The sequence below is a fragment of the Papaver somniferum genome, chromosome 3 (genome assembly GCF_003573695.1).
Source record: "Papaver somniferum cultivar HN1 chromosome 3, ASM357369v1, whole genome shotgun sequence".
Taxonomy (NCBI): Eukaryota; Viridiplantae; Streptophyta; class Magnoliopsida; order Ranunculales; family Papaveraceae; genus Papaver; species Papaver somniferum.
This window is the reverse complement of record NC_039360.1, coordinates 153,891,422-153,915,040: the sequence shown is the minus strand read 5'-3', so window position 1 is coordinate 153,915,040 and position 23,619 is coordinate 153,891,422.

Here is a 23,619-nt window from a genome sequence, read left to right as displayed (position 1 = left end):
TACCGGCGGTATGTCGAATCAAGCTGGAGGATCTAACATTCACGGTTCAATTGGAGGTAGAGATAATTTTCAGCAGCATCGTATGCAAAACTCGATTTTCCGAGATTCAATGGTGATAATCCGAAAAGTTGGCTACAAAAATGTGATTACTACTTCCAGATGAACAACATACAAGATACACACAAGACAAGGATGACAACAATTCACTTAGATGGCAAAGCAATTAAATGGTATGACAATTTCTGCCTTACACAACCTCATATTTCTTGGCAGTGCTTTTGTGATCGTGTTTGTGCTCGTTTTGAGAATCCTGCACATGATAATATAGTGGGTTTATTCAATAAGTTAGTACAGTTGACTACTGTGGATGCTTACTTTGAGGAATTTGAACATTTGAAGGCCTTGTTGTTAAGTGTTCACCCTCAATTTCTTGAGAGTTACTTTATAGCTAGTTTCATTGGGGGTTTGAAGGAAGAACTCGGAAGTTCAGTTCCTATGTTCAACCCACAGACATTACTCCATGCTTTTTCCCTTGCTATAATGTAGGAACAAACTCTCAACCTCCAACAGAGAGTGAAAAAACCACCACAAAAAAAAATTCCGACAACTTCTTCCTCTACTAAGCCATTCCACTCATCTTCATTCACCTCCAAACCTGTGGCTGCTCCACTTACTTCTCTTAAACCCCACTCAGCCCCAAAAACTAATGTTACCATCCCCTTAAAAAAACTTACACCTGAACAGGTTCAAGCTAGGAAAGCTCAGGGACTATGCTTTAACTGTGATGACTATTATAGAAGAGGGCATAAGAAGCAGTATCTATGTGTTTTAATTGGTGAAGAACCTGCTGAAATTTCTATACCAGAGGATGAGTTACTTATGGACACAGAGGATGCTCCTGCTGTGGACAGTGATATGGAGATTTCCCTACATGCCTTAACAGGGACTATATCTGCTGATACTATTATAATTCCAGGCTCCATTCATAAGAGGGAAATCTCCATTCTAATTGATACTGGGAGTACTAACAGCTTCATTGACAGTGCTCTTGCCAAGGAGCTCAACTGTACAGTCACTCATACTGCCATCTTACTAGTTACTGTGGCAAAAGGGGACAAAATTATAAGCTCAGGTATATGTTCTTAACTGAATTGGTCAATGCAAGGGCACAAATTTTGTGGTGACCTAAGACTACTTCCCTTGGGTGGTTGTGACATTGTTTTGGGTGCTGACTGGTTAAGGAATTTGGGAGATGTGTTGTTCAACTTATCCAAACTTTCCATTACATTCAAGTACAAGGGTAAAAAGATCACTCTCACTGGTGCTCAACAGAAATCATCCCTTAACATGATGAGTGGTTCAGCAGTCAAGAAATTCTTTCAGAAACACTCCCATGGATTGGTAGGCCAATTGTTTTCCATTTCTTCTGCTACTCCTCCCTCCCCACCACCACAAATATCCTCCTTACTTAACCAGTACACTGATGTTTTTGTTGAGACCACAAAACTTCCTTCCCAAAGAGATTTGGACCACAAAATACCACTCAAGCCTAACTCTGAACCAGTTAACCTGAAACCATACAGGTGCCCTTACTTGCAGAAAGAAGTTGTTGAAGAGTTGGTTAAAGAAATGCTCCATAAGGGTATCATTCAACCAAGTAACAATCATTTTGCTTCTCCCATTTTACTTGTCAAGAAGAAGGACAACTCTTAGAGGTTTTGTGTGGACTACAGAAGATTAAACAACCTCACAATCAAGGAGAAGTTTCTTATACCTGTCATTGATGAGCTACTAGATGAACTACATGGTTCCAAGTTTTTTACCAAGATTGATCTCAAATCAAGGTACCATCAGATAAGGGTTTCTCCTCAAGATATTTATAAGACTGCTTTTAGAACTCATCATGGGCATTTTGAATTCAAATTTATGCCATTTGGCCTCACAAATGCTCTTGCTACATTTCAAGCACTCATGGATAATATATTTCAAGCTCACCTCATAAAATTTATCCTCGTGTTATTTGATGGCATTTTGATCTACAGTCCTACTTTGGAAGACCATTTACTTCACCTCCAAACCACTTTAGATATACTCAGATCCAACCACTTATCTTCCAACCTCTCTAGATGTTCTTTTGGCCAACCTGAAATAGAGTATCTGGGGCATATCATTACCAGCTCAGGAGTAATGGCAGATCCTGCAAAAATTTCAGCCATGGTGGACTGGTCTACACCTACAACAATTACATGACTGAGGTTTTTTTTGGATCTCACAGGGTATAATAGAAAATTTGTTAAAAATTATGGTATCATCAGTAAAACTTTGACTGACTTATTGAAGAAAGATTCATTCCAATGGTCTCATGCTGCCACAACTGCATTCAATGCCCTCAAGTCTGCAATGACCTCCACTCCTGTCCTGGCCTTACCTGATTTCACTAAACAGCTTACATTGGAAACTGATGCTTGTGACTCAGGCATTGGTGTTGTCCTTATGCAAGATCAGAGAGCCATTTCCTTCTACAACAGACCTTTGGGCCCAAGGGCTGCTGCACTTTCTACATATGAGAAAGAACTTTTGGCAATTGTACAAGTTGTTACTAGGTGGAAACAATACCTTCAGAGTCAGAAGTTTATCATCAAAACTGACCACCAAAGTATTCAATACTTCTTGGAGCACAAAATTTCTATTATGTTACAACAAAAATGGCTTATTAAGATCCTTGGCTTTGATTATGAAATCCACTACAAGAAAGGCTCTGAGAACAAAGTGGAAGATGCCCTTTCTAGAAGACCACCTGATGCTGCCCAATGCCATTCCATTGCTTCGTCTTCCCCATCTTGGACTCAGGATATCCTTGCTAGCTACACCTCTGACACAAAGGTATAAAATATCATAGCTCAACTCCTTCTCACACCAGTTGTACCTACAAGATATTCTTATCTGAATGGCATAGTGAAATACAAAGATAGAATTTATGTGGGCATCTCAGCTAACACAAGAAAAAAAATTTGGAGTCCCTTCATGCATCAACTGTGGGTGATCACTCAGGTATGCAAGCCACTTAAAATAAAGCTAAGGCCCATTTCTTCTGGCCTGATATGAAGAAAGATGTTGTATTATTTGTCTCCACCTGTGATGTATGTCAGAGGCACAAAGTTGATCATAATTTTCCAGTTGGGCTGCTGCAACCCTTACCAATCCCTGATCATTCTTGGCAACATATATCCATGGATTTAATAGAGGGCCTTCCAATGAGTGAGAGAAAATCTGTTATTTTAGTTGTTGTTGATAGGTTAACCAAATATAGCCACTTCATTGGCCTTCATCACCCTTACACAGCTTCTTCTGTGGCAAGAGAGTTCATCAACAATGTGTTCAAGCTGCATGGATTACCTGCATCAATTACTTCTGACAGGGACAAGATTTTCACCAGTCACTTTTGGCAAGACCTCTTCAAGGCTCTGGGCACTCAGTTGAATCTAAGCACTACATATCATCCACAAACAGATGGCCAGACCGAAAGGGTCAATTCTTGCCTGGAGAATTATTTGAGATGCATGTGCAGCCATCAACCCAAAAAATGGCACCAATGGCTTCCATTGGCTGAATGGCGGTACAACTCAAATTATCACACAGGATTGAATATGAGTCCATTCCAAGCCTTATATGGCTACATACCTCCCCACTTGGCTTTTCCCTCTTCTGCTACAACTATAGTTTTTGATGTTGCTGAATATATGAAAGACAGAGATGCTGCTCTTCAACTGTTAAAAGATAACCTTCACCATGCCCAGGAAAGGATGAATTTTTTTGCTGACAAAAAGAGGGTTGAGAGGGAGTTTCAGGTGGGTGACAAAGTCTACCTAAAGTTACAGTCCTACAGACAGGCTTCTATAGTTCTAAGAAGAAACCTCAAGTTAGCAGCCAAATTTTATGGCCCATTCACCATTCTCCAGAAAATTGGCATTGTTGCTTACAAGCTCGATCTTCCACCAGAGGCCAGAATTCACCCTATTTTTCATGTTTCACAACTCAAGAAGCAACTGGGTAACTTCATGACTCCTTCTCCCACATTTCCACCTCTGGACACAGATGGACAAATCCTGGTAATACCTGCAGCTGTTTTGGATACCAGAACTATAATCAGAAGTGGTGTCTTTATTCCTCAGTTGCTGATCCGATGGACCAATGGTACTAATGACGATGCCACTTGGGAGGACACCAAGCACATTGCACCTCATTTTCCTAAATTCAATCCTCGAGGACAAGGATTTGCTTCTGGGAGAGGTATTTGTCATGTGCCTTATAGTTACACGGTGCCCCCAATAATTCCTTGTCTGCCTAAATAGTCCCCTTTGATTGGTTGGTGTGGATTGTCGGCAGCCTCTCTTAGTGGGACACGTGTTTAGTCCGCATTCGTTGTTAGCATAGGATTCTCTTCTTCTCATTTGTTGCCTTAAAGCTGTAATGAAACACCCATTTGGGGGTAAGCTGAATTTAATGAAGTATTAGTGGCTGCTACAACAGAGTTTATCATTTTCCGTTCGATTTCCGTTACAATTAATTCTTTCAGTACTAGCACAGTACACAATATTGCTTACTTTCTTGCTTATTAAGATAGAAGGACGGTAACTCATCTGTATGCAATATTACCTTAGAAGGGCGGTAACTCATCTGTTTCGATAGTATATAGACTATTTTATTTGGGGAACCCACTCATATGCATATCATACTTGTTTGTTCAGTCTTAGTAGTATGACTGGGTTACTATAACCTTGACTTAGGAAGAAATTCTAGGTTCATGACTGGATATGGTCATTATTTGGAGACTCCGGCCTACGAATAATGATTGGGCCTTTGGTGAACCTGCTGTGCGGGGTCAGATCATAGTAATCAAAACCTTATTATATTCTAGACTTAGATGGTGGCATTGGGATCCATGAGGTGTACGCATTCCACGATAATATCTTACGGTACCCGGATTCATGCTATCATTTAAACTGGAGTTATTCCTAGCATCTTCTTCTCCATTGAGTGAGACGAGGTTGGGATAACATATGTTTTAGGTTGTTTAATTCGTTTCTCGTAGATCCATCCTGTGGTGGATCTTTCACGGATATTGCCACGATGGACGCAATATCTGGGGAAAAGAATTGAAGCAATTTTCTGCTTCGTGTTGTGTGTAAAAGGTGTTATCTGTTTTCTTCTATTGTTCTCCTTCTATTAATTTTCTTATCTTTTAGAACTGTGAAGCATGTTGGTGATTACTTGAAAGTTATTTGTTTCCATTGGGCACCCGTTTGGGATGATGTGCTCACCCGTTCCCACTTCAGTTTTCAGTAATCAGAAGAAAAGGTGCACGTGAAGATATGCATTTTCGTAGCTTAAAGCTTTTATCGATTTAGAGATGTAATGTTAGCTTCTATTGTGTTTATTTTGTGATTATGTTCTATTTGTAAATCAACTCACTATTGAATATTTATCATTAGAGAGGAGTTCTTGTATTTATTTCAGAGAGGGTAAGATTCGGGTTAATCTTTGTTTAGAACTTCTTTCTTAGTGTTTAATTAGATGTTTTAGATCGTTAGTGCCTCATTTTATAGTTAATCTCTTAGATTAGTCAGCTTCTAGCTTAGAGGGCGCTACATCTTGGTATCAGAGCTCACTATTAGATCTTATATGGGTGACAATAGGATTAGCCAGTGCCAGTTAGTGAATTAAATTTGTTTAGAACTGGGTTGGGATGTGAGGTAATTCTTAATTCACTGAAAACAATAAATAACTAAAATATGAATTGAATTGTTTGATTGTTTTGTATAACATGTTGGTTTGTTTGTTTATTGTGTTGTGTATGTATGTTATTCTTTTATTTATGAAGTAGAAAATTGTAAGTTGAAGCCAATTACGTTATAGTTAGAAATCTTAATAGAGTATTAAGGTTTAATTAGTCTCAATTATTTAGCACTTAAATAATCTAGCACTGGAGAATAGTGAGGTTAATAATTCTGATGTGTTCGTGTGATATTTGTCACGTGGGTAGGTATTGTCAGGCGTCGCGAACCTAGACAGGGTAACTGCATTCTTGTATCACTAGACATAAAAGGAGGACTTGCTTCTATTAGTAAATTGATGGATCCAAAATTTTATTTAGAAACTAATAGAGTACCCTTTCCCTTAATTAGAACCATTAACCTATTAAATTTGAAATGAAATTAGATTGTAAAAGTAGTTAAGATAATAGTTCGACCATTAAGAAAACAAATTAGTTATACTAGATGATAATAAGATCACTAATAATCATAACAACAAAAGTAATCATTTGGATCAAGTAGATACTCAAAATTATAAATAATCATCTACAATCAGACGTTGTAATTAAATACAATAAAAAAAACATTCTTGTGCATTGAAACCAGATAGATTATATACGACTTATTAGGTTAAGACTTAAGAACGTGCAGATATAACTACATAAAATGAAAAGACTTTGTCAGTAATCTTATACCCAAACTATCTTTAGTTCAGTAACTGATTTAGTAGATCACTAAAATTAAACAAATATACACGAAGATATAATAAGATGCTCAGTACAATAATAAACTTGAAAGAAAATAAATTCGTATATAAATAGAATAGTTTATGCAAGTAGCAAAATTTAAAGATTATTAGGATACGCTAAAATTTTATTCAGGCTCAAATTAAAATAATATTAAGTTATCAACGCTTATATTTAACAAGATATATATAGTATACGGACTTGAGATAAATAAATAAAATCAATTATAGTAATCTTTACGTGAATGTAGGATCATACTTAGAAAGTTAAGACTTAGTGTACCACCTGAACTATCAACAAACTAATAACGATAATAATGAAGACGTGTAAAATAGTAACACTGCGGATAATAGCATTTCAATAATTTTGTTAATAGCAAATTTATAGTAGATAATAATATTTAGAAAATTTATATATAGTATAACAGTAAGTTAAAAGATCAAATATTATAGATTTACGTGAAATCAAATTTGGATTAGCTATATGAATAAATGTACAACAAATGTGAAACTACATCAAATTAATAAATTATTAAATACTAGATTATAAATTTTAGCACAAGAAACTTAGACATACTAATCTGTTAGAATCAAATTTACCATAGTGAACTTGGAGACAATCCTTATGAAATAGAAAAGTTAGTTTATTGAACTTAGAGCTACAAATTATAGATTTTAGTTGTAAAGAAACCAAATAGACTTGTGTTTCATTTCTTGTTGTTTCTAACTCATTTACAATGAGTTGCTCTCTTTCGCGCGTTTGTAAGTATGAGCAGTACTTACACTTAGTAGTTTGATAGTAATTCTCTATAAAGGTGGGGAGTTTTGAAGACAGAAGGGTGGTTCGATTTTCGAGGACAAAAATGTATAAGGTGGGGAGAATATAAGGACCCTGAAGCTCGTCAACGCTATTAGACCAGTCAAGAGACGACTAAGCCGCTAATGACTCAATTAATTAGAGACGAACTTTAATTAATAGGATTTAATCTGACAACGTTCTAAGCACGAAACTAGTATCATTGTATAGGTCTCGAAAAGTTGTGCGATATGGGCTACTCGAACGTGTCAATCATATACCGGACGAAGAAGATAACATTAGAGTTGTACAAGGGGCAAAATAGATTTGCATTTAAACCGACTGGGGCTGCCCTTATCCGTTCTCTGGGTGCCTTAATAATTACTCTTGGTCTTATCCCCTTCACCCCTCGAGTAGGTAATCTCGTTCTCTTTTCGATTCTTTTTCATTCTTCTTTCTTTTTCTCATTCTGCTTCTTTCCATCGCCTCTGGCGATTTTGTGAGATGATTTTGAGGTCGAATCGAAGAGAAACTTAGGGTAAACCTTAGGAATTGGTTACTGGTGGTGTTGTTGATGTTATTTGAGCTCGGGAGAAGAAGGAGTGATGTTATTGAATCAATTAGAGTTATGTTTTTGAGTTGGAAGCGAGATTAAGATGAGTTTTGAGTTTCTATTGGATGAAGATCGAATGGGTTGGTGTTTAATTAAAGTTCTAAAGCTGTTCTTATGAAGAATCACAGAACCAGGTAATTTAGGGTTTCAATTAATTCGACTTCCTTCTTGGGATTTTTGTTATTTTAGTGAATTCGTTTATGGGTTTGTGTTTGATTGACGTTTAAATGGTTATATGAAGTTTAATTTTGAGTTCTTAAAGAATTAGGGTTGTTGTTTTCCCCAATTTTGGAATTAGGGTTCCTGAGTTAGAAACTTAGATGATTATAAAGATGTAAATGTTGCTGGTGGAGATGGAGATTGAATCATTGGTAGTGATGATGTTGACTTAGTATGGTTGTGGTTTTGGCTTGAGGTTGTGTTAGTGTTATTGAACTGGCACGGGGCATGAGGAACTGATATTAGAAGTGATTGAAGTTGGGTTATTAATTTAAGGTTTTGGAGTTATGAAATGAATTGGTTATGAAGCATGAAGATGAGATTGTTATTACAAACGCCTTGTTGATGTGTTTGTTCAGTTAAGCTTAACTGAGCTGTTGGTGGTTGCTAATTGCAGTTGTAGGTTGAATTTTAGGGGATGAAAGAATGAAGCTGAGGTTTGAGATGATTATGTTGGAAGCTGTGTGTATGAATGAAGCTAGTAATGTGGTGATGCTAGAGTTGCAGTTGGCTTATGTGTTGAGTTTGAATATGAAGTAGAGGTTGTGGATGCTGATGTAAGTATGGTGCTCCTGTGATGGATTTGTTGCAGTGAGACAAGAAGAGAGTGACTTTTAATGTATTGTTGTTAGTGATGCAGATATGGGTATAATGATGTTGATCAAGATGAGATGTTGAATTTCAAGTGTGGAGGTTGAGTTAGATGTGTGTGCTGGGTGTGTATGTCAATGTAGATGAGATATGAGTCTAATAATGGAATGACATCTCAAGTGAATTGCTGGTGGTGTTTGAATCTGAATTAGGTAGCCACAAAGGGTTATGTCTGGTGTGTAAGAGTTGTGAATGAATGGAGTGAAGGTTTTAGATGAATGTTAGGGTACAACTGGGGGAAAGAATATGTCAGATTGGATGAAGTTGTGGATCTGATATAGAATGAGCTTAACTGAAAGATGGTGAAGTTATGTTGATGAGTGTTGTTGTTGAGCTACATATGATGGGATTGAAGACATGAAGATTGTTTGATGTTGGAGTTGCAATAGGAACAGATTATGTGATTTCAAATGTATTAAATTTCTATTATGTTAAATTATAAAGTTCTGTTAGAATGAATAGTTTGATCTTGAGCTGGGGTTAGAGTCTCAGCTGTGTGTGAATCTTAGACTTGTCTGATTGACTCTGTTCAGTCTGACTTGGTTTATGTTTTGTCTGACTCAGTTTCTGACTGAGTTGTATCGGTGTTGACTCACCGAGTTACCTTATTGACCTGAGTTGACTCACTTGACCGATTTAGACTTTGACTTATTTGACCAGTTGACCTAGCCTTGAATGTTGACCGTTAGTTGACCTTTTGACCGTCTGTGACCGTTAGTTGACCAAGTTGGATCAGACCTTGTGTTATTGGGCCGAGCTTAGTGGACTTGGACTTAGGCCTAGTTTTCCTATTTTGATTGCTTGGACCTTTATGGTCTGAATTAACCTTTAGTTCTTTCTACAAAGTTGTAGATACTCTTTTGAACATATCCAATGGACTATAGAACCAATCTAATTGGATTAGTAAACCTTTGTATGCTAAAGATAGATAATGAAAATGTGTAGAACCATAGATGGGATTAAACCATTATATAGTTCACTTAGCCCATAACTAGAGAATTGTATGAAATCATTTTATGAACTTTGTATGAGCCTTTTAGCTAAACTCTTTGAGTGATTGTGTGATTAACAGTTAGTCTGTATTAACAACGATCGATTCAAAGGATGAACCAGCGGACTGAGGAATTCAAGGTAGGAGTGGCTTGTCATCAAATCAGGTGGGAACTCTGTAACCTTCTAGTAATCATTGAGTCTACCTTATCTGTGAGCATGATGAGTTCTGTATTTCAGTGAACATGAAGTTTGTAATTGGATGAGTATGTTGTGTGATATGCATCATGTGGTTCCCTGCGAGGAGTGTCTGTGATTCCCCATGGCTTCTTGCTAAGTTTTAGAAGGGCGGTAACTCATCCGTTTACAATATTATTTAGAAGGGAGATAACTCATCCGTTTGCAATATGTCATGTGCCATATGGTTACAGGGTGCCCCCAATAATTCCTTGTCTGCCTAAATAGTCCCCTTTGATTGGTTGGTGTGGATTGTCGGCAGCCTCTCTTAGTGGGACACGTGTTTAGTCCGCATTCGTTGTTAGCATAGGATTCTCTTAGGGCGGTAACTCATCCGTTTGCAATATTACTTACTTTCTTGCTTATTAAGATAGAAGGTGTTGATGGTGGATTTTTATTAAAGGCTAAAATTGTAAAGGCCGAAATTATGCGCTAACATCCTGCAAAGGATAAAGCCACTGATAAAATGGTGAATACTTCCTCACTATAAACTTATAGCATTATCAATTAATGCATGATCAACCTTGTATTTTCTGTACTGCTCGACTCTCATTATTGGTGCGGCATGACGACTGAGTGTTGCTCTCAGCTGAGCAACACGAATATCCAAGCGTTAATAATGAAGCATATACGAAATACCCGTACAGGCTGCAATTCTCAGAGTGTTATACTAACCCGATTGAGCATCTGGACTATCTATGACAGTCTTGGAAATAATCACGACCACGCAAGTCGGCCACAAAGGTGCAAAGTCACGCATGACAAAATAATCACCAAACGCCAGCCCAGAATGGATATTCAGACTGGTGTGGAGCAACTTGGAAAAGCTTGTGCGCACAAGACCGCCGACGGCAGTCTCAAATTCATCACGACCGTCCAACTTCACCAGCATGGTTGGACGGCGCAGATTATCCCATGACCGGTTAGACAAAGCTTGTCCTGTACACCGGCGGACCTTCTTCCTACCTGCATGACCGACTCTTCCCTAACCTGACCAGATTGGAATATACAATTGTCCGAAGTTGGGTCAGCGTGGAGAATTGAGGGTCGCAGAAAAGTCCACAAAAAAACCTAAAATTGATCACGACCATCCAACTTCACCAGCATGGTTGGATGACTTAGATCAAGCCTGAGGTGGTCGGACATATACCACCATGCTCACCACCGCCCCAGCAAGGGTCCCACACGGTCGGCCTCTCCGGATGAGGTATGTAGCACATGTTTTCGGTTAGCCAAACATGCATGCACACGACCGGACAAGAAACCCTAATTAGGGTGTGTCGCAAATCGATCACGAGCGTCCACTTTCTCCTGCTCGAATGAAGGGTCCAGGAATAGACTAAGCAGGTACGGTGAGTATCAACACGATCGTTGTGGGCCCAATTATCTCCACACCCGATCGGCCAAGGCATACAATGGCTGGTTGCCTCGATTCGCACGCCCAAACTAACCGTGGTTACACTTCCCAATTGCAAACCAATCTCGACCACTCAACTTCGCCGGACAAATTGAGTGGCTTAGATCACGTTTCTATGGGACAATAAGGTACAGACGTGTACATCTGCCCGCCGTATGCACATCTGACTGATCGGCCAAGACCAACCAGGCTTGGTCGTCTCGAAACGCGCACCCGAAGTAGGCATGACGCGCGGCCTTTGCGGCATGAGATTTATGTCGCAAATAAATCTCATCCATTCCTCTTTGCCCGAAAAATTCAGTGGTCTAGATTGCACCTTCATGAGAAAGTGAGGTATAGGCGCCTACACCAGCATGTCGTCTACACGCATGCTCGATCGGGCCTGCCAAATATGTCTCCCATGCTTGGATTCGACCAAGCTAAAGGTTGGTGTTTGCGCACCTCCTAAACCCTAATCCAACGGTCGCATATGTGGGTCACAATCCATCTCGTCCGTCCGACTTCACTAGATTGGACGGACAACCTAATACAGGAGTTAGGCGACCACTGAGGCATCACCACAATCACCGTCCACCACTCTTCCACACAAAGTGATCGGCCAAGTCAGGACTTACCTGTACAGACTCCAAACGATCACTCGAAGATGGATAGACATGCATCTATTTTAAGACGCTTAATCGTGACTTACTCCGTTAAGCCTTAAAATAGCAATGCTTCACACATGCTGATTATATTCGACGCATTACCTGCATAGAATACACACGATATTTCACAAATATAGATTTCCTAAATAACTTAGTTATTTAATCTAGCATCACATGCTACCTTTTGTGGGTCCCACGATCCACACACTCGAGACATTATTCATGTCACAAACTGGGGGATACATACTGGGGTATTGGTCTGGTGGTTTACAGCGTGCAGCGCACAACGCGCCATCACAAGAACGTGTCAGGAAGACATGGACGGTTAGTGATGATGGGAGAAGTGGGCAAGACTAATCGTGTGACACTAACACACGCAACTCCACTACTCCGTCACTACATTTTCTCCACTTTCCATGAGAGACGTGGGTAAGGCTCAATGAATTGTATAAATAGGTTCTCCTCCCTATTTCAAAAAGAACAAGACAACGAGACAGAAGCCAAGTGTTGATACAATCGTATCCAAACACCAGAACTGATAGCTTACATTCTGCAAGCCAGTTCAGCTTTCTGATACAAGTCATACACAGCCAACACCTTCACAATCTCAACACCTTCTTCGCTTCCCTCCCTAAGATCAACCCCATCCCCTTCACTTTGTGACTGAAGCAAGTCTGGAACGACTATTTCTTGGTTTAGGCCAGAATTGTACAGATTGATTTCTCGAATCACAAGCACTCCCGTGCAGTGCATTTGTTTAGGGTTTAGATTCATTTCTCATTCACACACCCCAAATTACCAAAACCGGCAGAAACAGTTTTCACCCATAAACAATTGGCGACCACAGTGGGAGATTAATCTCTCGGTTGCAAAATTGGATTCTCAATATTCATTCCAACCTTCTCAATCTTAGGATAAATCGTGGGTCCGATTCAATAATTAACCTATCCATTTTTGGTTTTTTATCTCGGTCTTCATCTCACGATGTATCCCCGCACGCTAGATTCTCCGGAAACCATAGATGATTCAGGTATCATGGGAAGTGTGGCTAGAATGCTGGAGGATGTCCTGGCAAATCAAGGTGGTATCGCTAGAAGGCAGAGCGAAACATTCCGCCTCTTGAATGATATAGTATCTCAATTACAAGAAGGATCGACAAGCATTTACCCAGAGGGTGCAAGAAACGCTGAATCCTTATCTAGAAGTCATGCCTTTACCAGCGGAGATGTAGAGAGAGCGCGTAGCCACAGGAGACTCAGGAGAGACGAACAACATGGTCCAGCTGGCAACGGAGACTCGAGACAACTCCGTAGAATAAAAGACTTGTCTGGGATGCCACATCTGCCGGATAAAGAAAGGGAGCCTGCAGCTTACCGAGCCTTACTGGAAGATTTGTACCTCAAGACTCTTGTCGAAGCTCATAAGACTACCCAATCCACAACGACCTCTCAGCCAAGTGAAGAAATACTCGAGGAGGGAGAAATCAATCAAGGAACACGTGAGTGCAAAGGATGGGAGCGTTCAACTCATTCATCCAGCAATGATATTATGACGCTTCCGCATTCCGTCATCCAGTCAAGCGAGCCGCGGATATGATGACACACACTGGTTTTCCAACTCCGTCTCCAAAGCGTGCTCCACATCAAATCCACAGAGAGACGTCACGACATCCACTAACGCAAGAAAGGCTGGACTCGAAGTATCCTCATTTCCCGTTCCCAATAAAGAAGATCCTGGAGTTGTTGGAGGCATGGATGCGAGACAGAGAGGTACAACTGCCTCCTGTATGGCGTCAACCGACTGATCAAGAACTGATAGATCCGAGGTATTGTCATTATCATCGGTTCCTTCATCACCAGTGAATGCAACGCCTTGAAGCTCATCGTTCAGGAGAAGCTTAATTCATAGGAGTTGCCTTCCCTCTCTGGAAATTAATGTGTACAACTTCCTTGAAGAGGTTGCTTGGGAAGTTTCAGTTTCATGCAAATGAGGTTCCAAAGAGCAAGTAAGTTCTATCAAACAATTTTACAAGCAAGATAGTTTTAGAATTTACTGGGGACTTGACATCCCACACGGAGAAAGAGATTCAATGATCAAACACCATGCTTGTTTCCCTTCATGTTTCCTTTTCACACGATATTTTCAATTTCATATGACATATGCAATCATTCATAACCAAGATGAAAATTCCATTTTAGAATAAACTCTTTCGGATTAATCATTCACAAAACTATCTCAAAAAATAAACCAGTTCAAAATTCAACCACCTATTAGTTCAAAACCAGAAATCAAATTGTGAAAGGGAATCCTCACAATCACTCAAAAGCATCTAAAGAAAGAACACAAGTAGGCGGCGTGAATCCTTCAAGGAAAGTCCTTCAGCAGCAACTCATCCTTCTGAGCAAGAGCAACTTTCATCCTTTGGAGTACGGCATGTTTCAGCTTCAACTCCTTAGACAACTTTTCAACCTCTTCTTCCTGGCGAGCAATACAGTTTGCAGAAGGAACTTCATTTTGCAATTTCTGAAGCTCCTGGATTTCAGAGAACCCTTTGAAGAACCAAGGAGCGTTGAAGTCGTACTGCACAAACACGTCCCGATGGCACTTCCAGTCTTCAATCATCTCCTCAGAAACGGTTCGACCAGTCGTGACGCTCATCCCGTGAATGGAGAATAAAGCTTCTTAGATGCGGTTGACCAATGCAAGGCGACTTTTGATCTTCGTGGTGGTAGCAATGTGGCCATGCTTCTTCCATATCACCGTGTATAACTCCTCGAACTGAGCCGACACACTGAATCCCCCAACCAACACATGACCTGCATGAGGGGTATCAAGGGGAGGATCGAAGATAGCACCAGGAACAACAGGTTGCATTACCAATGCTTCACCAGTCACAGGAGGCATTTCAGAAGAAGTCACCATGACGGCTTCATCATTTGGAACCTGCTCAGAAAATTCCGTCTCAACAATCGCAGATGTTGTTTCTCCTGCATTCCTCCTGATGTTTGCTTCACTTTGAAGGATGATTTCTGTCACGGCCTCATCTACAAGTTCAACGAAACGCTTTGACAAATTGCCGTTCTGGGAAACGTTTCATGCATCAACCACTGAGCCTACATCATCCTTTTCATCATCGCCAAGAGGATCAGTATCGCCAGACTTCTCATGAATACCAGTATCGCCAGACCTCTCGTTATGACTACGAGCCAGTCTTGCGAAAGCATTTTCTTTCGAGATTCCCTGATCGCCAACACAGGATTACCTTTAGTAAAAGTTGCTCAGGAAGAACGAAACCAAGGTATCAAACATAAAGAAATTTAAATACATACATATTGGAGGAATTGAGGATCACCGAACCACATGCCTGCTTCTTAGACCGCACTCCTGCTTGGGGAATGCAGTCATCAGCTCTGGTTCGTTTACCTGGGAGTGGTTTCAACCGAGGATGCTCCTTCAAGACGTCAGAAGATGGCTTGCCGCGGGAATATGTCACAACCTCCTCCAAGAATTTCTGAAAGGTTAACAATTGCTCCCTCCAAAATTCCTTATACCTGCTAGTTATCGTCGTGTTTCTTCCGATAGGAAGGAAAGGAAGGCTCTGCACTGACGAAAATGTGTCAGCATTAAGAATGTCCGGGAAAAGTTCTTTTGGAGCCTTCAACGGATGAAGAAATGGAACACCCTGGTAAAATCCCATTTGCTGAGCAACCCTGTCAATATTGTAAGGAGTCACGGCAAATTCTTCGTCAAATAAAGACGGGACATATCCCGGAGTGCAGCTTTGCAAGTAAATAAGTTCCCCAAGACTCGCGGTTTCGGCATCAGTACGAAACACAACATCAGGAACGGTAGCAAAAGTCTTTAGCTGAACAATGGAAAGGTGGATCGGCCCCCATGGACGAAAATTTATGGAGGACACATTGTCGAAGATATCCACAAGCTTCACACCGGTTTTTGGACGTCTCTTCTGCCAACGAAGTATTCTCGAACCACCATACAAACTGCTGAGTGAAGTTGCAGGAACAAAGAGCATAGCTTTTGAAATGTTCCCACAAAAACGCCTGAAGAAAAGCAATGTGGATATGCGATTCCACCTTCTTATACCCATTGGAAGCATGCATGTCCGTTACTAAGGCGTCCAGATGAGAATACAGTGATCCAAGAAATAAGGCACCTAGGGGAAGGACCTCACCTTTTGCCACCTTTATAACAAACATGACAAGGTCACCTATTATGGTCTTCCTTCCAGAACCGACGTCAAATATATCTCTGGATAACCACAAAGACAGGAATGCAATCACGCTGAGCTCGTCTTCCAACTCCTGACCGGTTTTCGAGTCTACAGGAGACCACTCCTACACCCACCAAGTGTAAAAGCATTTCGTATCTTTCTTCTCCTTCTCCAAGTCATCAAATTCTCCCACCTTTCGAAGTATATCATTATAATCACGACGTTCTGCATCAGAAAGTTTATAAAAGAAGCTTCCAGTGATAGGCAGGTTCATTAATGCAGCTACGCTTTCCAGAGAAATGGTCATCTCTCCCCATCTGCATATAGATGTATGAGTAGAAGGACGCCACCGAGAAATGAAAGTGATCAAGCCTGCAGCATCTTTCTTAATCTGAAGAGTGGCGGACGCCATGACCGCATCAAGGATTTGCGCCTTAACCAAATTATCTTTAATCCTTTTATTACTCAGCATGCGTCTCATCCATCCTTCATAAGGGCCCAGCGGAGTGTGACAAATCTTGAAGTCAATAGGTGAAGGCGGATATTCATTTATCCAAAGACAGAACCTCATCACAAGTGCTGACGAAGAGGATGGATCAGCTTCCATATTTTCTGAACCTCAGAGCAGGACTATCTTGTGAGAAGGATGTTTTCTAATGTTCGAAAAAGGCACGGTGAACAACTCATCATCTATATTCGGCATATTTTTGAAGCTGTCAACACTCCCTGACTTGGCACCAGCATTATCCCCAGAAGACATTTCAACATGAGTCTTTTTGTTTATTCTACAAAAGACAAGAGAGTCAGTACTTGTATGAAAACGCATGGGATGTATAGTCACACACGACAGAACACACATTCACGTTGGAGTACACAAGGCTAGGACAATCATACAAGCAAGGCTAATATTGAGCCAGAAACAAGGCTGGTATTGAGCCACAAACAAGGCTGGTATTGAGCCACGTCAGAAAACGAGGCCGATGTTAATAAAGTCCACGAAGCCGGTCGAGATTACAAGGCTTGAATCTCATCACGCAAGCAAGACTATCATGTCACGCAAGTAGGCAGGTATTGGGTCACATCAGTCCAGTATTGGTCAAAGCCGATCAAGGTCACAAGTCTGGTATTGGGCCACGTCAGCAAGCAAGGCCGGTCAAGGTCACTAATCTGGTATAAGGTTGATTTTAAATCAGGCGTACATAGTGGGACTCACGTCCAACCGAGCATATATGGTGGGGCCCACATTCATTTGCACGTATTATAACACGGTCTTCTTTATTCACGGGAGTCGTGTCTACCAAATTGAAGCCAAGGTTTTTTTTTCAAGCTATAACCTAAAAAGCTAGGTTTTGAATGTAACAATGGAAAAAGAAGCAAAAAACAACATATTCATGGATTCACGGCTTGTTTACTAAGCAATCCTAGCAATATCGGCGGTTTTGCTATCAACTTTGGTGAGGAACTAATCATGATATGTCTTGCAAAAGAGGTTTACCTAAAAAACTATGGTTTTACCTTCAAAAAAAAACGGGAAGCTTACCTTGCTGCGGAAGAATGGACGACGGCGGCGACGGCAAGTTCCGGCGGCAACGTTGGCGGCGGCTATGAAGGTCACGGGCGGGAGCTCTACAAAAAAAAAATCGTGAGGAAAGAAAAAGGGTCGGTCCCTTTTATAAACAAATAATTGGGAGAATCCCAATAGAACAAGGATTCCTCTTTTGATTGGATTCCTCTTTTGATTCAAACACCCAAGGAAGGAAACCAGTCCCACCAAAGAATTCCATGCTTGCACGGAGGCGTTTACATGGAAAACTACTAGCGGTTGGTCAAAGTTCTTCCGGGTAAACTTTCTTTATCCTGTCTTTCTCACATAAGTATGCCACCATCTCATGCCTACCCCACAATAGTGTAACCATTATGTGCTAGGCAGGGGACTTAATGTCGATGGTGGATTTTCATTAAAGGCTAAACTTGTAATGGCCGAAATTATGCGCTAACATCCTGCAAAGGATAAAGCCACTGATAAAATGGTGAATACTTCCTCACTATAAACTTATAACATTATAATTAATGCATGACCAGCCTTGTATTTTGTGTACTGATCCACTCTCATTATTGGTGCGGCATGACGACTGAGTGCTGCTCTCAGCAGAGCAACACGAATCTCCATTAATAATGAAGCATATACGAAATACCCGTACATGCTGCAATTCTCGGAGTGTTATACTAACTCGATCGAGCATCTGGACTGTCTACGACAGTCTTGGAAATAATCACGACCACGCAAGTCGGCCACAAAGGTGCAAAGTCACGCCTGACAAAATAATCACCAAACACCAGCCCAGAATGGATATCCAGACTGGTGTGGAGCAGCTTGGAAAAGCTTGTGCGCACAAGACCGCCTATGACAGTCTCAAATTCATCACGACCATCCAACTTCACCAGCATGGTTGGACGGCGTAGATTATCCCATTACCGGTTAGACAAAGCTTGTCCTGTACATCGGCGGACCTTCTTCCTACCTGCATGATCAACTCTTCCCTAACCTGACCAGATTGCAATATACGATTGTCCGAAGTTGGGTCAGCGTGGAGAATTGAGGGTCGCAGAAGAGTCCACTAAAAAACCTAAAATTGATCACGACCATCCAACTTCACCAGCATGGTTGGATGGCTTAGATCAAGCCTCAGGTGGTCGGACATATACCACCATGCACACCACCGGCCCAGCAAGGGTCCCACACGGTCGGCCTCTCCGGATGAGGTATGTAGCACATGTTTTCTGTTAGCTAAACATGCATGCACACGACCGGCCAAGAAACCCTAGTTAGGGTTTGTGTCGCAAACCGATCACGAGCGTCCATTTTCTCCTGCTCGAATGAAAGGTCCAGGAATAGACTAAGCAGGTCCGGTGAGTATCAACACGATCAATGTGGGCCCACCTATCTCCACACCCGATCGTCCAAGGCATACCATGGCTGGTTGCCTCGATTCGCATGCCCAAACTAGGCGTGGTCACACTTCCCAATTGCAAACCAATCTCGACCACTTAACTTCGCCGGACAAATTGAGTGGCTTAGATCACGTTTCTATGGGACAATAAGGTACGGACGTGTACTCCTGCCCGCCGTCTGCACACCTGACTGATCGGCCAAGACCGACCAGGCTTGGTCGTCTCGAAACGCGTGCCCGAAGTAGGCATGACGCGCGGCCTTTGCGGCATGAGATTTCTGTCGCAAATCAATCTCATCCATTCCTCTTTGCCTGACAAATTCAGTGGTCTAGATTGCACCTTCATGAGACAGTAAGGTATAGGCGCCTACACCAGCATGCCGTCTACACGCATGCCCGATCGGGCCTGCCAAATATGTCTCCCATGCTTGGATTCGACCAAGCTAAAGGTTGGTGTTTGAGCACCTCCTAAACCCTAATCCAACGGTGGTAGATGTAGGTCACAATCCATATCTTCCGTCCAACTTCACTAGCTTGGACGGACAACCTAAGACAGGAGTTAGGCGACCAGTGAGGCATCACCACATTCACCGTCCACCACTCTTCCACACAAAGTGATCGGCCAAGTCAGGACTTACCTGTACAGCCTCCAAACGCACTCGAAGATGGTTAGACATGCATCTATTTTAAGACGCTTAATCATGACATACTCCGTTAAGCCTTAAAACAGCGATGCTTCACACATGCTGATTATATTCGATGCATTACCTGCATAGAATACACACGATATTTCATAAATATCGACTTCCTAAATAACTTAGTTATTTAATCTAGCATCACATGCTACCTTTTGTGGGTCCCACGATCCACACACTCGAGACATTAATCATGTCACAAACTGGGGGATACATACTAGGGTATTGGTCTGGCAGTTTACAGCGTGCAGCGCACAACGCTCCATCACAAGAACGTGTCAGGAAGACATGGACGGTTAGTGACGATGGGAGAAGTGGGCAAGACTAATCGTGTGACACTAACACACGCAACTCCACTACTCCATCACTCCACTTCTCATAAGAGACGTGGGTAAGGCTCAATGAATTGTATAAATAGGTTCTCCTCCCTATTTCAAAAAGAACAAGACAAGAGACAGAAGCCAATTATTGATACAATCGTATCCAAACACCAGAACTGATAGCTTAAACTATGCAAGCCAGTTCAGCTTTCTGATACAAGTCATACACAACCAACACCTTCACAATTTCAACACCTTCTTCGCTTCCCTCCCTAAGATCAACCCCATCTCCTTCACTTTGTGACCGAAGCAAGTATGGAACGGCCATTTCTTGGTTTAAGCCAGAATTGTACAGATTGATTTCTTGAATCACAAGCACTCCCGTGCAGTGCAATTGTTTAGGGTTTAGATTCATTTCTCATTCACACACCCCCAAATTACCAAAACCAGCAGAAATAGTTTTCACCCATAAATAGAAGGACGGTAACTCATCTGTATGCAATATTACCTTAGAAGGGCGGTAACTCATCTGTTTCGATAGTATATATAATATTTTATTTGGGGAACTCACTCATATGCATATCATACTTGTTTGTTCAGTCTTAGTAGTATGACTGGGTTACTATGACCTTGACTAAGGAAGAAATTCTAGGTTCATGACTGGATATGGTCATTATTTGGAGACTCCGGCCTACGAATAATGATTGGGCCTTTTGTGAACCTGCTGTGCGGGGTCAGATCATAGTAATCAAAACCTTATTATATTCTAGACTTAGATGGTGGCATTGGGATCTATGAAGTGTACGCATTCCACGATAATATCTTACGGTACCCGGATTCATGCTATCATTTGAGACTGGAGTTATTCCTAGCATCTGCTTCTCCATTGAGTGAGACGAGGTTGGGATAACATATGTTTTAGGTTGTTTAATTCGTTTCTTGTAGATCCATACGATGGTGGATCTTTCACGTATATTGCCACGATGGACGCAATATGCGGGGAAAAGAATTGAAGCAATCTTCTGCTTCGTGTTGTGTGTAAAAGGTGTTATATGTTTTCTTTTATTGTTCTGCTTCTTTTAATTTTAGTATCTTTTAGAACTGTGAAGCATGTTGGTGATTACTTGAAAGTTATTTGTTCCATTGGGAACCTCTTTGGGATGATGTGCTCACTCGTTCCCACTTCAGTTTTAGTAGCTTAAAGCTTTTATCGATTTAGAGATGTAATGTTATCTTTTGTTGTGTTTATTTTGTGATTATGTTCTATTTGTAAATCAATTCACTATTGAATATTTATCATTAGAGAGGAGTTCTTGTATCTATTTCAGAGCGGGTTAGATTCGGGTTAATCTTTGTTTGAAACTTCTTTTTTAGTGTTTGATTAGATGTTTTAGATCGTTAGTGCCTCATTTTATAGTTAATCTCTTAGAGTAGTCAGATACTAGCTTAGAGGGCGCTACCGCAACGATCTGAGAATTTTCACCACAATGTCCTTTTCAGGAATAGTTTTACACAATGCAAAAGATGCATTAACAATTTCAGACACTTTGTGATTAAACTCATCAAACGTTTCTTCATCTGCCATACAAAGGTTTTCCCAATCATAACTAAGGTTTTGAAGCCTAGATTCTTTCTCATTGGTATTTCCTTAAAATACAGTTTCTAAGATATCTCAGGCTTCTTTAGACGTAGTGCACATAGTCACATGGTGCTGAAGATCTGGGGTAATGGCATGTGTGATAGCATTTAAGCCGTCAGAGTTATGCTTTGCAGCAAGGATTTCTTCCGGACTATATCTACCAATATCCTTAGGTACAGATACATCGCCTTCTGTATTAACCGGAGGATCATAGCCATTAACAACACGTACCCATGTTTGAAAATCACGAGCTTGAAGAAAGGCACGCATAGCAATTTTCCACCATAGGTAGTTTGAGCCATCGAAGACTGGTGGTACGTTTATGGAGATGGAATTCCTGTCCATAGAGTCAGATCGCTACAGACATAGACTTATAAGGTCTTTAACCATATTTGCCTGCTCGGATACCAATTGAAAAAGCGGGGGTACCACAACCACACCCAATATTTCGATTAGCAATTTGTATGGACTAACTCCAATATACTTTCAAGAGAATCAACTAGACTCAATCTTAATAAAGTATATCAAAGAGTTATAATATCTCGATCTCTCGATTTAATTCTTACTCAAGCAAACAAAAATCTGCGAGTCTAATTAAATACAAGAGAGATAACTTGGATGGTACCAAAGACCAATATCCAAGTGTCAATCAATGTAAATCAACAACCAAAGGTTGGATATTCTAATTGATTGAACTTAACGCACAACCTGTGATATTTCAATTATATAACAAAATATAATGCGGAAAAGAAATAACACAGACACCAGAAGTTTTGTTAACGAGGAAACTGCAAATGCAGAAAAACCTCGGGACTTAGTCCAGATTGAACACACACTGTATTAAGCCGCTACAGACACTAGCCTACTAAAAAATAACTTCGGTATGTACTATAGTTGAACCCCAATAATTCTCACACTGATCCAAGGTACAGTTGCGCTCCTTACGCCTCTGATCCCAGAAGGATACTACGCACTTGATTCTCTTAGCTGATCTCACCCACAACTAAGAGTTGCTACGACCCAAAGTCGAAGACTTTAATAAACAAATCTGTATCACACTGGAAAGCCTACGGTAATAGATAAATCTGTCTCCCACAGAAATACCTACGAGTTTTGTTCCGTCTTTTGATAAATCAAGGTGAACAGGAACCAATTGATAACCCGTACTTATATTCCCGAAGAACAACCTAGTATTATCAATCACCTCACAATAATCTTAATCGACTAGTGAAACAAGATATTGTGGAATCACAAACGATGAGACGAAGATGTTTGTGATTACTTTTATATCTTGCCTATCGGAGATATCAATTTCAAGCCAATCGTTACGATTGTACTCAATACGATAGAAACAGCAAGATCAGATCACACAACTACAAGAAAGTAGTATCGGTCCGGCTTCACAATCCTAATGAAGTCTTCAAGTCGTTAACCTACAGGGTCTCGGTAGAAACCTAAGGTTAAAGGAGAATCGACTCTAGCTTATACAACTAGTATCACATATGAGGTGTGGGGATTAGGTTTCCTAGCTGCTAGAGTTCTCCCTTATATAGTCTTTCAAATCAGGGTTTGCAATCAATGTTAGCTTAGTAACAAATAAATATTCACCGTTAGATGAAATAGATTCAAGCTAATATCTTTCAACCATTGGATCGAAA